Source organism: Anguilla rostrata, chromosome 12 (genome assembly GCF_018555375.3).
Source record: "Anguilla rostrata isolate EN2019 chromosome 12, ASM1855537v3, whole genome shotgun sequence".
Taxonomy (NCBI): Eukaryota; Metazoa; Chordata; class Actinopteri; order Anguilliformes; family Anguillidae; genus Anguilla; species Anguilla rostrata.
The window spans coordinates 10,995,435-11,013,586 of NC_057944.1; the positions used below are offsets into that span (position 1 = coordinate 10,995,435).

General features: G+C 37.7%; 1 protein-coding gene and 1 long non-coding RNA gene across 2 annotated transcripts in view; both read left to right on the top strand.

Annotated features, from left to right (window-relative positions):
• LOC135236071 (opioid-binding protein/cell adhesion molecule-like) overlaps positions 1 to 18,152 on the top strand; it is a 296,427-nt gene that overhangs the window by 121,766 nt on the left and 156,509 nt on the right. The gene's annotated exons all lie outside the window — the stretch shown is intronic.
• Positions 4,470 to 5,183, top strand: LOC135236954 (uncharacterized). Its single transcript, XR_010324718.1, has 2 exons — positions 4,470 to 4,701; positions 4,791 to 5,183. It is a non-coding gene; the product is annotated as an uncharacterized LOC135236954 (long non-coding RNA).

Genomic DNA, 18,152 nt, shown 5'->3' on the forward strand with positions numbered 1-18,152 from the left:
TACCAAGACTTCAAGTTACACTCAACAGGTACACTCAAGCTTGAAATTAATAGTAACGTTCCAAAAGCACTTAATTTTAACCTAGTGCAGAAATTGGCTGGATGTGCAGAATATTGTATGGTTCCGTGTTATACCAGTACTAGAAAAGTACAATGACAAAAGGCAAACCTGCCAACATTACAGCACGCATTCCAACAATCGCTTTAAAGATTGTCCTCCCAAGGGAGATAATGTGTCCAACCTAGTAGGCTTGATGCGGTGTTTACCAAAAATTAACCACAAATTATTTATAGGCCAACATGACATTATAGTTTGACATGTTCACAGTATTGTACAAAGAAAGCATATTAACTATGATCGAGATGAGTTCTTATTGAACGATATATAAAACAGACTGCACTACAGAAATAAACATGTTTTCTCCAATATTTACTGAGTATTTACATCAGCAAGGGCTGATGCATGAACGTATTTGTCATGTAAGGCTAATTATCAGCTAAGTTTACAAACTGAATATATAGAGAGCAAGATAGGCTAGCCTGGCCTCGAGTAACTTTCACATTTTGTGTATCACATGTTTTGTTAATGAACATTTTTGAAAAGAAATGTTAAGTTTACATTTAATTTTTGTGTGAAATTCTTCGTTACAGTTGTTTACCGTGACACTGATTTTCTATTGATATTGAGGTACCAAAGCTGGTATCAGTATTTTAGTCGTATTTTTGTATTTGGAATAATAATAGTACACAGGTGTTGTCATTGTACTCATGTGGTCAGTATAATTGCAGTTCACATTCAAAAGTTAGTTCTCAAACAGCACCATAATTAATTTGGAAGATATGTACTGATATTTTGGGAGCAACAATTAACTGATAAATGTTCTTCCCTTGAAGGTAATTAGCCTGATAAATGACATCAAACAGACCATGCTCATAGTTATGTGAAACGGACATATTTTATTGTAGGTGTGCAATGGATCCATATTTTATCTCTGGGCTGAAAACAGAATCAAACGTATAAAACCAAAGTATCACTCGGAATACAAAATCCTACCAAAAAGATAAATAAATAAATAACTGTTTTTCGAGTAATGGATACGTGTGATGTGCGGTCACAGTCTGCTTGCTGTCAAAAGCCCTTGCGTTATAAAATTGCATTTTGCAGGCAGTTGAAGTCCTTATCAATCATTTGTGAAGTTCTGCTGATTTCAGGGTTGCCACCTGGTGTGTATTTTATCTGCCTCGCCAAAATAATTTATGGACTTTGACCCCCTCAGCAGTAAATTTGGAGTCAGCCTGCTTTTTAAGCCTCAGGGCTGTCTGAACCCATACTATTTGCAGGCTGCGATCGAGCAGTCCATCATTGATGTTCTCATCCATGTCTGCGGCCTGGTCAGTGGCATTGACACTGCTATTGATCACTTCAGTTGGCCTACCATTGGCAGTACGAAAACAGTATGCTCTAGAGAATGGTTCAGATGCAGGTATTTTACCAAGGGTCAATTTGCATGGTGTTTATAGATAGACCCATCTGGAGTCCTAAACTACCACATTAAATTTTGATTGAGTAAACTGAACATAGTATTTCATTTAAATTATGATAGCTTTGTGAGCTATATGCATTTTTAAAATCACTTAAAATTAAATATCAACATACTTTATACAGTAATAGCATTTCAATGTTGCAACTTGGTTTGAATGTCATTTGGCTCTCTAATATTGCGTTTAGCAAAAGTGGTAATTACCATTGAATGAAGATAGTTTTCTGGAGTTTAAAAAAAAATGTAGAATGAATCCATTCTGTGTAAACACCTCGTTAGCAGACATACTTTCAACGGCACATTGACGAGTTTGCACTGACAAGAACGGGAAGTTTGGATGTTCACACACCAGATGCTCTCTCTCCAATCTGATAAGCTGGATGAAAATTGCATCTCAGCTCTCCGCCGCGTCTTATGGGGCTCGGGAGGGGGAGGGGGAGGGGGGAGGGGCGAGGCCCGGTGTCGCCATGTCTACGGCGTCGCCCGCGGAGACACACGGGTGGCAGCCTGAGGAGCTCCGGCGTCAGCGTACGCTACTCCCTGGACAAATGCCTCGGCTGTTCCGTCCCATTTGACAGTCCATCAGCTGTAAACAGCTGCGACAGCAAGCGCACTCAGCTAACATCTCCGCACCTGACAGACTCTCTTCAAAGAGTACACCCACCCCATTTGAAAGATTTAAGAAAAATTTGCATAAACACTTTTGCACTAAATATATATTTTTTTAAATTACAAATGAAAAGAAACCTGTGAATCGACATTTTTTTTTATTGCAACTGATCAAAGAACTTTGATTTGCATCTGACTTGTGACTTGTAAAATACAAATGGCCACATTTTGGGTAATGCAATATAATTAATAATAATAATAATGTCATTTTGGTGCACATGATTTTTTTCCATCTTACAAAACAGTGCCGTTGCAAAACGAGAGCATATCGCCTAAATAATGACTTGATACTATGGTTTCAGTACAGCAAGTGAGCTGCGATTTCATTGGGAGATTATGCTGTTCACTTTGTAACTTAACCCCAGGGGGTTGTGGGAAGGCTGAAGCAGAATTGCTACGAGAACTTTGAATAAATCAGTGGCGATTATTCAGTGCGATATACAGAAGTGTTTGTAAACTCTAGCTAGCACATTGGCGGTTTTCCTTAAGAGCAAGTTGATAATGTTCTGCATATATATATACCCATAGAAGCATGAAACTATGTTTTCTGTTAAACAGGGTGTCTAGTCACTGGAGTGCCATTAGTACTGTATTACACTGCATTATTTGCACAGTGGAAACACCTTTGACATACATTAATTATTTTTCCCTTTCCAAACTTTGTGTCAGTTGGGGAAGGTGGGACGCAATTGGACCGAGGAGGATCTAAAAGTTAACCCCGAGGGGTAACCACAAAATCGCCGAGCGAGAGAAAGGGACAGAGGAAATACCAAATAAGAGCTAAATAAATCGCTCCCTCCACTCACTGAAACTTGTCAGTGGGCTCAGAAAACTAAAAGAAATGAAACACCGCCGCAGCGTAGCTACCCAGAAAGAAAAACCCCACTAGAAAAACAGAGTGGAGTTATTTACAAAAGAAAAAGGACACTCGTAGCCTGGCAGGTAGAAAACAAAAGGAAAACTAAAGAGACGAGGGCAAAATGCCCTCCACAGCACAAAGAGATAATCAGCTCGATAAGAAACTAAATGGTGATCAAATCTGGCAGATAGGATCAATGCGGTAACTTCTGCCGATTCTTACACCCCTACACACCAAGAGCATGACAAACAATGAGTCTGTGCTGAATCCCAGAAATCAGGGGCTAGATATAGGCCTCCCACACCTGACCCTCATCAGGAACAGTTAACTCAGAGCAAATGCCTGTGAGGTGCCATCACCTCACCATAGCACTCACACACCTGCCCCTCGTCAGGGTCAATTAACCCACAGAAATCAGAGTGAGAGGTGCCACCACCTCACAGTTTTGGGTCATCATTTATTTTTAAAACTGTGGTTGTTAACAAAGAAAGTAATGCTTCCATTTAAACATGAGGACCAATAATTAACTGAATGAATTTAATTTAGATGTGTAGTCCTTAAAATCTGAATTTTTATATCTGACAATAGTGGAAACAGGCTATGTGTTAGACAGAGGAGAAAAGGCAAAGTCAAAACTAAAAAACAAACAAGTATATTATTCTTCTTTAGGTAGTCCTCAACCTTCAGCTATATCGCATCGGTTTCTTTTTCATTTATTGATTTTATTTTTTGGCTTCCTGTAATTAATATTATCAGAGAGTGCTGCTCAGGACGCAGCATGCCTGTCAAAGTGCATTTCCCAAAGTGCATTTTCCGTGCTGCCAAAAGCCCGAGATGTGTTCACACCTTTCAGTCATCATTATAAGCTTCAGATATACAAGTGAGTGAACTAGGATGTCAGACAAAGGCAAAATTATATTTAGGAGTATCTATAGAGCAAAGGTGTCGTACAACAGTCCAGGAGGGCCACAGTGCCTGCTGGCTTTCAGTGCATTTCAGCATGAGTGAATAATTTAAGTCATTGATTGGCTAAAGAGTCCACACGCCTTGTTCTCAAGGGCTTAATTGGTTGCTGATTGAAAGGAAACCACAAATACCTGCAGACACACTGCAGCCCTCCAGGACCGGTGTTTGACACTCCTGCTATAGAGGAAGAAAACATGTGAAAGACAGGCATACGTATAAACATATGTAGCGACGTTTGGTAAGGTTTATTCAGGAGAATTGGATTCAACAACCAGAGTTCTGTACGTCAGTAGAGCCCAAATTAATGGAATAATATAGACACGGCAATGGTTTGGAAATGAAGGAAATATATTTATTAGCTATGATAATGTATATGTGAATAGGCTGATTGAAAACAATAATTTGCATAATGAGTAATGATATACGATTCTTAATCAGAGGAAATGATAGAGGTTAACAGTACTATCACTTGACGAAGGTTAATTCATGTTATGGGTTAATGACACCCCACTCTGTATTACGTGCTTAGTTTTGTTTAATCAGTCTCATAAATGTTTTACATAAATTTTGGCAATTAAAACAACTAAGGTCATTGAATTTGCTATTCCAACATTACGCACAACGAAACAAAAAACAACAACAAACAGCGGTAAAATGACCCAATCAGGTATTACAAGTTTTTACACTATCCTATTTTTTGCTGTCAGTGTTAAATAAAATGTCTTTAAATACTTAACGGCAATAATATTCCGTTAGGTGATGCATCAGCTCGTCAGCTGGTCCAAGGTTTGTGGCAGGTGCACAGGTACTCTTGAGAAACTTCTTCTTTAAAGTCGTGGTCGTGATGGGTTCCAGTCAAGGTGACTTGGAATGTGCACAAATCTTCCACTTGGGTCTGGCCGCAAGGGAGATATTGGAGGAAAAGTCTGTACTTGCTGTCGAAGGGAAATAAACCAGCTTGGTTTATTTCGTGGACGGTAGCAGGCCAACTCTGTCTCAATGATCAGACGAGATTTGTGTTGGGGCTTCTTATTTTGACTTGAGAGTGAAAAGATACTGTTTCATCAGTAAAAAAAAAACTAGGAAACATGCCTCTGTTTGATATATTGGAACAATTCTACAAAATAAATTTACATTTTTTCACCCCAACAGCATAATGGATTACATTTTTTTTTAAACATCTCTATGTCAACATACAGCAAACTGTTAATAGCACATTAAGTGACATAATCTTAATTAATCTTGATTAATCAGAATGTTTTTTCAATGCTTGTGATTTTGAGGAGGTTACAGTGACACTGAGAAGCTGAGGAAAATGTTCACGCAGACTGTGCAACGTGCTCTCAAACTGCATGCTGTGTGTGTGTGTCTCCGTATCTCTACATCTCATTCTCAGCCATCTTCGGCTAAGCGTGCCTGCACCACAGCAGAAGTAGTGACAAGATAAGACTACAGAGATCTGATTGTTTCAGGGATTCTCTTTCAAGCCATTATAATCTCGACTTCTCCCACTGCTATTTATGGTTGAGACAGGGACACGGAAAGCAGGAGATGAATCCTTAAGTCTCACTCCTTCACTGACAATCTGATTCTGTCTTTTTCTCGCCCTCCCTTGTACAGCTCTTGCGTGCTGAACAATAAGTAATTCAGCTCACATGACTCTACCATTTCGTTTAATGCATTGCTTAAAGCTCAGCTATTAGACTCTATGTTCTGAAGTCTTTAATCTCCAGAAGAAGGAAGAATGATAAAACTCTCCCTCAAGGTCTCTTGTGAGAGCCACTCCCCTTATTGCTCATTGCTGAATTTCAGTTTCTTTGCACCACCATCATAGCAACACGGCTAAGCATTTCAAAATAACCGCACACACTATGAGACAAATCTGAACAAATAAGTCATTTTCTTCTGCCACAGAACTGGTAAATGATAAATCAAAACAAACAAAAAATTGAGGGAACGGTGGTGCAAGCTCTTCCAGGGTGCAGAGTTTTCCCACATGTCCTGTCTCAGATTAACTACTTTTAATGAACCAGGCAATCTGGAATTTTGTTGAACCACTCAGTTGAAATTCTATGGTTTGTTCCCTGGAGATCAGTTGATTATGTGGATGTAGCTCACTGACAAAATAAAATGGATATATTTGGGGACCTAAATCAGAAACATAAATCAGAAAAATAGTCTGTGCATAATCTATGGATATTATCATAATATCAACAAGAAGCAGTAAATAAACAAGCAGTCAAGCAGCGAGAGATCATTGCTATTAGCATTATAAATAGTAACGCAAATAAATACATGAATCATTTGTGGCACTCTACAAGTAATAACATACAAACTATCTTGTCACTCCTGTTTAGGTAGAGGGAGTGACAACATGTTTTCTGGCTACAGTATCCGGTTAGCTGCAAGGCAATAAAAAATATTCCTATGCTTACCCTTTTAACTTGACTGTGTCTAATTGTTGCTATAGTCAAACAGTCGGGAGAAGGGAAACTGCCCAGATCGTGTGATCCTCCAAAGATTCATTGAAGCTTCTCAGAAACTGTAATTTTTCATTCTGAAGAGACTGTACAATGCAAAACAATCATACGGCACACATTACAGCTACAATTATGACCACAGGTTGCAAAATATGATCTAATTATGCCAATAATAAATGTACATTATTTGCTTTCATATTCAAACAAGATTTAAAGTGACTGATTTCAGTCCATTGAATGCAGATTGTTCATTCAGATTAAAACCTGAAAATTTTCTTTAAAAAAAAAACAAAAAACTCTTTATAAAAGATATGTATTTTTGAGATTTTTAGCCATTGGGTGCATTTATTTATTTAATAATTCAGTTCATTGTTGGTTACTGCATTTTTGGTACGAGAGACAGCAGGTGAAATATGCTTTTGACAAACCCAATGGATTCCTAGAAATGTTTTGTCACACACTGAACTTACTGCAGAAAATCATTACCGATTTTTATTTCCCAAAGGGCACAGTTTGAATCGGATACACTCCAAGAACACCTTTAAACCTTGTGCCCTCAAGGGCAGTTCTCTTTGTGTACCTTGAGGGACACTGTAGATTTGACCATTTACTTCACAGAATATCCTTGATTTAAAAGAGCCTCAGCATCAATGAATGCTCTATTATTATCACTGACAGATGTGCAGAAATATCTTCTCTGAATGACGTTATTTCTTGTGGCCTTCAGGCAAAAGATGTTTCAAAATTGTTACAAAAATGTTTCGTTTTTTCTATTTGTAGCGCAGCTGTTTAAAGATACAAATAAACGTATCTCTCCACAGTATATGCATAAAGTTACCATTGATATATATATATATATATATATATCACTGAAACATTCTCACCATAATGAAGAAAAACCTTTAAAAACCTGTCATCAGATCAGAAACAGATGTGGATGTGTCAGTGAGTACTTTCCACAAAATAGTTCACAAACAGAGGCTACACTGCAAGATGCAAACCACTAGTTAGCTGCAAAAACAGGATGGCCAGGTTACCCATTGCTGAGAAGTACCCCAAAGAGCCTGCAGAGTTCTGGAAAATGGTCTTGTGCACAATTGAGACCAAGATTCACTTAGCGTGGTGGCAAGACCAAAGTAAGGAGTCCAAAAGGAACTGCCCAAGATCCAAAGCACTCTGTCTCATTTGTGAAACATGGTGGTGGTGCTGTTATGGTTTGGGCATGTATGGCTGCCACAGGTACTGGCTCACTCGTCTTCATTGATGATGTAACTGCTGATAGCAGCAGAATGAATTCTGAAGTGTACAGAAGCATCTTATCTGCTCAGGTTCAACCAAATGCCTCTCAAACTTATTGGATGGAACTTCATCCTACAGCAAGACGATGATCCAAAACATACTGCTAAAGCAACAAAGCGTTTCTAAAAGACAAAAAATTGAAAATTCTTGACTGGTTAAGTCATTCACCCAAAGTGAATCCAACTGAACGTGTGGTTCTTATGCTGAAGAGAAAACTGAAGCCAACTAGCCACCAAAACAATCAGGGGCTCGTTTCACGAAAGTGATTTTCAAATTTTCTTACAGATCGCAATCTCATCAAAACACGTTTCATCAAATTGATTCTGTTGGGAATCGGAAATAAAACTGATGACTACATACCTCTTGCACAACCAATTTTTCCCTCATAAATACGGTGTTTCTTCTTATATTGCAGAGACAGAGGCAGGCTCCAGAAAGAATCTTCTGTGATCACACCCACACTTTAGATAACTAAGGAGATAATGAACAATACAGATTTCCATGGCATGATATATTACATTTATGTAATATTTCTGGTCTTCTTGACAGAAATCTAAGGTCAATCACTAACATGGCCTTATACCAGTCTCCCTTCAAGTGTCCCATTACACAAAAGCAGTGCATAAACTTTTTGTTTTTAAAGTGGACTATAGGCTTAAGTACATCAAGTTTATTTCTAAAAGTATACATTTTTGTATGTTTTAAGTGCGCTATTTTATAAAACATAAATTCAGCACATTTTAACTATATCTAAAGTAAGCTACTGCCTGGAATATTAGCCTATACCATTTATTCTAACATCTGCTTCCATAAGTGATATACTTTATTTTAAAGCCATTTACTTCTGGAAAGTGAAAAGAAAGTGCACTTTAAGTAGTCTACCCTCTCAGTGATTTAGTTCAGAAACGGCATACTTTCGGCATATTTTTCTAAATAACTTTTTTGTAAGAGTTGACAGTTCCTTGCAAATAACAGCTTTCTCTGGGTTGTCTGGCGGTGCGATGGAATAAGCGAACCCTCGGTCCAGATGTGTCCATAAAGCAACAACGTATCTTAAATACTGATTTCATTCAGTTTCCACAGGCCCAACGCAGGTGTCAACTGAAACTTGTACATATGATTTGTTCTCCCAAAAGTCCTTGGTGCAATTGATAGTTTACAAATTCCCATCGGGGCACAGACCTGAAAATGAACACACTTCTGTGTGCACAGAAAGGATAAGACTCGGTAAACATACAAGTTGTATGTGAAGCCAGTCACAGTATAGATGCTGTGGTTAAATAACCTGGGAGCACACACGAAAGCTACATTTAGAGCAACTCTGATTTGTGTCACCGTTTCGTCACGTGACATTACTGATGTATGGCTTCTAGGTGATCATGGATATGTTTAAGTTGAATATTACGAATAGCAAAACGCCTAACGTTACTGTAACAAGTTCCAATGTTCCTCTCCCCACAAACCACACAGTCCACAATTCGCACACAGTCGCACACAGGCTTTTATGCATAAAAACTGCTGTAATTACTACATTGTGTAACTAAAGTATATACAAACTAAAGCGGTGAATCTGCACTTTAACCACATGGGAATTGTTTAATTACAAATCTAAGAGGCAAATCAAGAACAGAAAAAAATGTCTTTGTCCCAAACATTATGGAGCTCACTGTATATACACTAAGCAACTTTTGAACCGCCTCTTGTACCAACATATGCTCAGCAGTAGTTCACATAATACAGCCTTGTGCAAAGTTCTAAATCTCAGCCTGCTCAATAGATTCTCAGTAACAATATCTACAGTAAATACAAGACCAAATGTTAAATTTCACAAGTGAACATTTGCATGTAGAAAAGCCAGGGGTGCAGATAGCTGGAGCATGCAAATGGCTGATAAGAGGATTAAAGAACTGGTCACATGCAGCAAATTTTAAGGGAGAAATGCGGACAGTGCTTGGGGATTTATAGTGAATTATAATATTTACGGAAATGTAGCTGATGAGCTGCGTGTATGTGAAGGGGATACACACTTTCAGCCGTCGAGGGAAATTATAAAATAAACTGCCATTAAATATAAGTGAGTGTTGTGTATTTTGTATTTTGAGTATTGGTAAACAAGGTACTAGTTCAATATATCATGCTCCATGTCTGCTTTTGCAGTATCTGTTATGATGAATATATAATCAAAACAAGCAAATTCATTTTCAAAATAAAAATGATGAAATGTAGTCTTTGCTCTGCAGTCCCTGCCATGAGCCAGTGTGTGCCAAAAAGCTGATGATAACTTAAGCAGACTTAAAATATTAAATTCCCTTTGCATTTCTCTCAGCAGTGCCATCACAGTCATTGTTAATGCTCTATACAGGCCAGTCAAGTTGTAATTTAAAGGTCAAATTAGATCAAAAGTTATCAGGAGGAACTGCTATTTCAGACAACCCCCCCCCCCCCCCCCTACACACACACACACATGTTTTATTACCTATGGTGTACTGCTATCATTGCAGCAATGTACTTTATTAATCATTAAGCAGATTGGTCCTTGACCAAAAGTTAGATTCATGTGAATGTTTTATGTGATTGACTAAAGTTATTCTCCTGAGATAGTTATTGAGTTTCCAAGCAGCGATACAAGACTATTACAGTGTTCCCACACTATATCGTCCTCTGGTATACCTCCATCCTCGCCTACTGCCAGCAGTTCCTCATGTACAAGCTTTTTCCTAACGTGCTATATCAGAACTATTGCAGAACATTAATGTGTGTGTGTGTTTAAAAAAAAAAAAAATAATGCATTAGAGTTTTAAGGAGCAGTAAAAGTTTATTTTTCAAAGTCGTGCACCATTATTACGCATGCAAGGCGTTCCCCCACCTCACCTTTAATTTAGTGCCACCTCCACTTATCACCACCTTTAGCCCTTGGTTTTTTTACTGCCAGTATAATGTGGGAGCACTGTATTTGTTGAAAGATAATAAATATGTTTAACAACTGCCATATGCTTTATATGTCAAAATATGTATTGTATATATTGAAGTATATAATATACATTTCAATATATTAAAACTGAATACATACAGTGCCTTGACAAAATATCCCCCCCCCCCTTCCTGATTCCATGTGTGGGTAACTTTTTTTATTAAATTAAATAATCATTTAAACATGTTTTTGTGTATACTCAGTTTCCTTTTGTCTAAAATTATATGTTGTCTGAAGATCAAAAGCCATTCAGTGAGTCAAATACACAATAATAGAGCAAATCAGCAGGAGGTATAGTGTATGAGATTACAAACTAAGTGAAGAAAACCTCTGAAAGAATGGATATTTTCTGTGTTCATAATAAAACAACACGATTAAAGAGTTTTATTCAATATTCCCATTGGTGCTTTTTGAGAGCATTAATAAGCTATTGAAATTCCTCAATAGATCAAGACATGCACTGCAATCATAGTCAATGCAAGTCTCGGTTTAACATTCAAAAATAATCCTTGACTGCCCAACTAAGAAACCCATTACCTTCGAGAGGATCATTTGAATAGTATGACAGCATCTAATTCCATGATATATTTTGTGTCTAGAATACCATTAGCTAACCAAAACTGGAGTGGAATATGAAAAACTTCAAATCTGACAAGAATTCTCTAATCCCAAATTCTTTTGTTAAAGCCAGTACCCTGGATTCAATCAAAATGTGTTCTTAACTTTGACTTTCAAATGAATGTAAGTAGTGTATTCTTCATAGACACACTCCAGTGAATTTATTTCATTGTCTGCTGAACTAGCCCAACCTTTCTCTTTTTTTGCAAAGGAAAAAAGGAACCACGTGCATTTAATTGAGTGGCAGACTTAATGAAAAATGTCATTAGGTTATTTAAGGTTCAATGGGCACAAACACACAGTGTTCATTGTCTTAAATATTACAACTGGTTGATAGTATTGAGCTACTGATAATGTGCCCTTTAGACCAAAGTTGGTCACAGTCGCAGTTTCTTAGTGCTGCAGCAAAAGCATATTATTAATTGCTCTGGTTATTCTGTTTTAGTCACTGTAATTTGTCAACGTAAATAAATACTATGGTCTACTTTAACTCCTTCTGCATTGCCCCCTTTTTTAAACACAAGCCTGAAAATTACATACCCAAAATAAAATGGTTACTGTTCGTGAACCCTTTTGACTACAGGCATAATGCTGGTTTCTTCTGAAAGGTTACCGTTGGGAGTTTGCTCAGACATATACAATGGGACCTTCATTACACGTGCCCTGTGCTGAGGAGTCAAAGCTGTTTTCACTGTCCTCCTCGGAAATATCTGTTGGAATGTATATGAAGGAGCAAAGTATGATGAGAAAGCATCTAAAAATATGACTACAGATAATGTGATTTCCCCCTCCCAACTTCCAAACAAACAAAAAAAAGAGTGGAATGAGTTCCATGTGTTGAGGAGCTGAGTCAATTGCTCATTGTGCCAACTGTACTACAATACCAAGTTGCATAAGTTGGCAACGTCTGGAAACATACCAGTGGAAGTGAATGCCACAAGCCTTCAAAGGTCTTATATCAGATGTGGTGGTAGTTAAACAGATTATCGTTTAACAGCTTTTTAAAAAAATCATTTTGGGAGCAGGTATATTTGTATTATCCATATGCTATAGGGCTAATTTAGAGCTTTACTGTAAAAAGAAAATGGCAAAAGGGCAGCAATGTCTTGGCTGGGCCAGCAATGTAAATGATGATCTCCTACACCAGGACATCTCCTTCCTGCAAGCGACCGGACCTCTCTGCAGCTCCGGGCAAACTTTGTGACAGTGAATGATCGGGGGACTGCATGTCCTTTCCAGTGTGACATTTGTCATCATCTCCAGTTCAATCGTTTCAGGGTTAGAGCACATATTAATCTCTGTGTGTCTGAAGGAGTCCGTGTGACTGACTACGGGTATTTATAAACAACGGAAACAAATGTGCCCGCGCCGGTAGCAAAGCAGGAGCAGCACCAGTTCACTGAGTCTGTCTATTATTCATGGCGGCCGGTGCAAACAGATTTGTACGCACAGACCATTAGGTTACAGATCTGCATTTTATCATTGAAGCTATTGATGGATAGACAAGTGCGATCTGGCCATCGGAAAGTGCAGGAATATTTCCCGGTGGGCCGGTCTGTTTAGATCTGCGTGGGCTGGTCTGTTTTATTTATTAATATTATTTTTTTGTTTGTTTTGTTACTGCCAACATTAACTGGCAGGCCAACATTAAATTCAGTTCATTTCATGGTGCAACATTTTATGGTCTCTCTCTGTCCTCTCACACCACATTCCAGATGTGAACCCTCCTCTCCCCTCTATAATTGAACTTGCTCAACATTTTCTCTGAATGTGATTAGTCACAATCACCAAATTTTTGTTTTTCCAGTCTATACCGGTCTTGTGTTGTTAAGGTGTTTTCTGGAGAAAAAAGGAAAAGTGCAGAGAAAGCATGAGGAAAAAAAGCTAAAAGCACTGTATGCAGATGCTGCCAAATTATATATGTCTTCAGTCACAGGCTGTGACAGGCTGCTGCTGGTGGTGATGGGGATAGGGAGGAATATGTGGAGCCAGAGCTGTCCATAATCGGGAGAACAGGTGCAGCATCATGCTAAATAGGATTTCATGTTGTACAACAATCTTACGTCAAGTTGCCATCAGTATGTAACACTTAGACAAATAGCTGGGGGCAGTAATTTAAGAGCAGCAGGGCAATAATTAGTTCATGTTCACAAGTAGAGTTGTCAATAATGGCCCACTATTAAACTCTACTACAGGCTTTGAGATTAAATTTTGACATTTTTTGTTTTTTATATTAGGTGGGCTTTAGCCCAAAATGAGTCTCATTTGCTGCTAATTGGGTTTATGCAAAAGCAAGCTAACTAGCTAGCTAGCTATTGTTTGTTTAACGTTTTCTTTAACCACACAGCGTTAGGTAGTGAGGCTCCATAGCAGAATTAGCCAGCTAGCTAGTTAAAATTTAACAATCTACTTTGTATGTCACATTATAGTGAATGGAAAGTTTACAGTGCATTCTGTAGATGCTGTATGAAGAAAGCTCAGTCTAGTTTTAATGCAAAAGATTACTAGCTGGTGTCTTCTCTTCATAGTTGACTTGCTATTTAAAAAACAAAGATCTTACAGTCTTACAGCTTGCCAAGCAACATATAGTTTTACTGGATACAAACTGATTTACAAACAAATTTACAAACAAATTGTAGCATTTCCGTTGTCAGTGAGACTGATGGAGCTTTGCAGGGCAGTGACAACCGAACCTGTGCTCACTGAAGTTGCATCTGTTTGTGTGCGACATCTGGAAGCAGTTTCTTTCGATTCAGAGATAATGGACTATTAAGAGTGAAACTGGACTTGTCTGAAGCATCAGGACATCTTGTTCTTCAATGGTGGAAGAGTCACAGTTTTGAGCTTCCAGTGGTTCCTGCGCCTATGATTGTACTATGCCCCAGCTTTAATTGCAAACCTGGTTATTATTGTTAAGTTTTATAGTATTTTAAACAATCGTAATTCATGTGGGCTTATCTAAAGTATGAGTAGCCTTGCAATTTTATTCACTGGGAAAGAAGCAGCTTGACATTTTTGGCCCCAGGCTTTAAGAATTTAAATATCTAATTGCTTCAAGTTTTGTGTATTTTACCAATTGCTTAATATTTATTCAATGTAACAATGCAATTGTTTGGTGTTTTAAATGGGAAAGCAGGCGAACCTGCAGAGGAGACAAACAGGGGAAGGATGGAGGCAGCTGTTGCAAGGTCATCCAACAAGGGAGATGCAACAGGTGCAGCAGTGCACCTGGACACCAAGTTAAAAGTCAAACAGGGCATTATTTGCAAGTGCGCAATATGTCCAGCAGTAATTATGATTTCCTGATTGCATTAGCCTGCATTGGTAAATTGAATAGCATATATATTCTCTACTATTTTCTAAATATCTTAGCATTTGTCAAGTGTCCAAGCGATTGCTGTTGTTTTGTTTAATACACATTAAATCAGGTGAAGCTTGAGGCACAGACAGGCAGGAAGAGGATGGAGGGCACAGATTTTGCAGGGACCAATGTGGAAAACATAAGAGGTGTGACAGCCAGACAACGCTACTGAGCACAACAGAGTTGTAAATGGGAGATTGTGTGCAAATTGGTGTTCCATTTACATTTTTATTATTCGGAATACAATCAAGGGAGACCACAATCTATTTGAAGTTTATGTTTTGATTTGAGTAAGGCTAAACATATTGCAACACAAAACCTGTGCAGTAGACAGCTGTATTGAGTGGAACACAGACAGTTTGAGATTGTGGCTGTCATGCTCGGACTGCTTTATTATTTAGGTGTGTTAATTTGGACAAACATTGGGGCTGTACTAATGTAAACGCCCAGGCTGATTTCCCAGTCCACCCCTGTGGATTAGTGTTGGGAAGTTTGAGTCATTAAAATGAATCTGTACATTCGAGTCAGTACATCAAAATGAATCACGCTTTCGAATTTTCGAGTTGTTCAAGTTATTTTTGTATACTTTCAAATACACCATTAATGAAACACACACTTGCCGAATATCAAAAAAAAAAAAAAAAAATCAAATCAAATATTTTCCTATTTATATATTTATTTAAGTTATTCTCTGTTCTCCTTGTCATGTTTCTTAACTGTAGTTTCTTGTTTGTTAATCTTGCAACAGGCTACCTTTATTATATTTTCAAGTTTGATTTGATCCATGTTTTATATTTATATATTTCTATTTCTTTTTATTTGTTGTTGTTGACATAAGGACTTTCAAGTCCAACATCATTTAATTACTTAATATCAATCACAAATAAGTCATGTTTAATTGCTACAATCTGTTCATATTATATATAACTCATTTATTTTTTACCAAATGAGGAGAATATGCTCTCATAACACTGTTTAAAAAGTTTAAAAAGGAACCAAAATAGTCACTTGTGGAGAGTTATGAACAAGAATGGTCTGTATGTCATTTTTAATTAAATGAAAAGTGTTTCTTATTTCTGTTTAATTCTCACTTTTTCACATTATATATATTAACAAAGATAATCTGTATTGTTTGATTAGGAGTCATGTATGGTACTTCTGTGCTCATGTACTGTTCGGTTGACTGGTCAGTCTGCAATGCTGATGCTCCAATCTCTGTGGTTCGACTGTATTTGAACAACAGAATGAGAACACAAATCTGTAAACATATTTACAATACAGTAATAAGAAATGTAGCCACCTGTTTTCTAATAATTACTCTAGCAGCATTTATGGTCAGTAAAATTAATTTGAATAGCTGCATGGTGCAATCTTGGACATGGAGTATATAAAACCATCTTTGACATTTGCAAGATAAATGCTGTTCTGGGCAAGAGAGATTCTCAATTCTTTCCTTGTGTGTTTGTTTTTCAAATACCCAAGGCCACAGATGGGCCATAAATGAACAAATCTCATTTCATCAATTCACTTACCAGTTTTCAGGTTGCCTGAACCTCAGAGCCACTTACAGGGGAAAAGTCATTTTAAAAGCTCAGGTAAAATATTACCGCAGCGTCAGACACTGCCAAGGCGAATCATTCAAGCACAAAGTGCAAGTTCGCGAGTACAAGCAAAAATAACTCCGACAATCCGATAGAAATTCATTACTTTTTAAAGTTAGTCGCTGCGGTCTTTCTGCATGCACTATATATTTTAATTGGCTAATATTTCAAGCCTATTACAATTTATAACAAGTATTAATTAGTAAGGCCACATATTGCACTTCCTCGGGGTAGTGAATCACTGCTCAGTAGATTTAGTTTCTTTCCCCAGAGTTAATAGATTTTTTTCCTCTCTGTAATAAATAAGTACACATGCATCAGTGGCATGCTCTTTATAATGAAATAAAAGCGCATGCATGCAGTCACAATATATTAAAGATTAAACAAGTTCCTTTCTTTCATTCTACAAAGCTAGCTAATGGGAGAGCATTTAAACTCCACAGTGCATTAAGTTCAGAACACCTCCCTGCTAGAAATTATAGTTGCTATGAAAATTTAACAATTCAGTTACCCACCTATAGTTCTACTCTATTCCACAGAAGTCTATAGAAGCCATGCAATATATATTAGTCCCATTGTCTTGAAATCTCAAATTATTATCTTGTGATCTTGATGTAAAGAAAGTTATTTTCTCATAATCATTCATTGTTGTTTTCTCGCCATCCCAAAATAACCTCTACCATCCAAGTGACAGACTGGAGGATAGCATATGATATGATGGATGAGCACATTCGATTTTACTTTGACCAGGGAATAAAGGAGGATGAGTTGGATAATGCAGTCAAATATTTTTAGCCAAATCTGTATTGGGAGATTGAATTTGGAAATTGTTTTTTAATGGCTTAGTAGGCCCAGAATGTTTTGTCCCTGGATGCATTTATTGCCCTGTTGAAACTCCCTGAAGCACAAATCACCAGACCCAGTGTAAGTGTAGCTGGTGGTGTGCTCCAGGGTGCTGGCTCCATGGGTGAAGTGGTACCTTGATCTCTTTAATTTTATTTCTATCTCATTCTCTCTATCTCTCTTTCTCTGAATTTATTATCTTCAGCTGTTAACATACACCATTCCTTAAAGTGTTTTTCCAAAGGAAGGGTCTGTGTTGCCTTGGAGACTTGCAGAAGAGAGACTGGTTTTATGCAGTTCAACAAGGGAATACATCCTGGAGCTGAGAGATTAATTCTGCACATCCACTGAGTGAGGGTGGGGAGAGCAAAACAGCGAGGGTTAATAAGACTTCACATACGCACTGAAAGAAATAAACAACCTCTCATCTGATTAAATGGTTCAAGCTGAAACCACAAAACCTCCACCCTGTAACATGACCTCTACGGTGATTTCTCTCTCAGTTCAATCATTCTGTGTTCAATCTTTAATGATTTTCTCGCCTTAGGCTTGGATTTAATCAAAATGTGCCCTTTGGTTTACAAATAAATGTACACTCATGTGCATTTATTTATGTTATTATTGTTTTCAACACATTTAGTGAGTTCATTTTGGGAATTGCTGAGCTCACCAGTTGGCCTTAGTCTTCCCAAGTCACTGTGCATTTAGATTGGAAGGGATGAAGGATGAAGGACAGGATACGAGGGCAAACTGCCTGTGCTCATTTTCTACAGTGCCATGCCTGCATTTAAAAGACATGGAATGTGCTGAAAACAGGGTCCTAGAGCCTTAGGGTGGTTTCCAGGGTGTTGAAAATATGGATGAATTCAATTAATAATTCAATAACCTGGTGTATTCAATTGTATATAACAATAAAAACAGTGTTTGCTCTAGGTTGCTTAATGG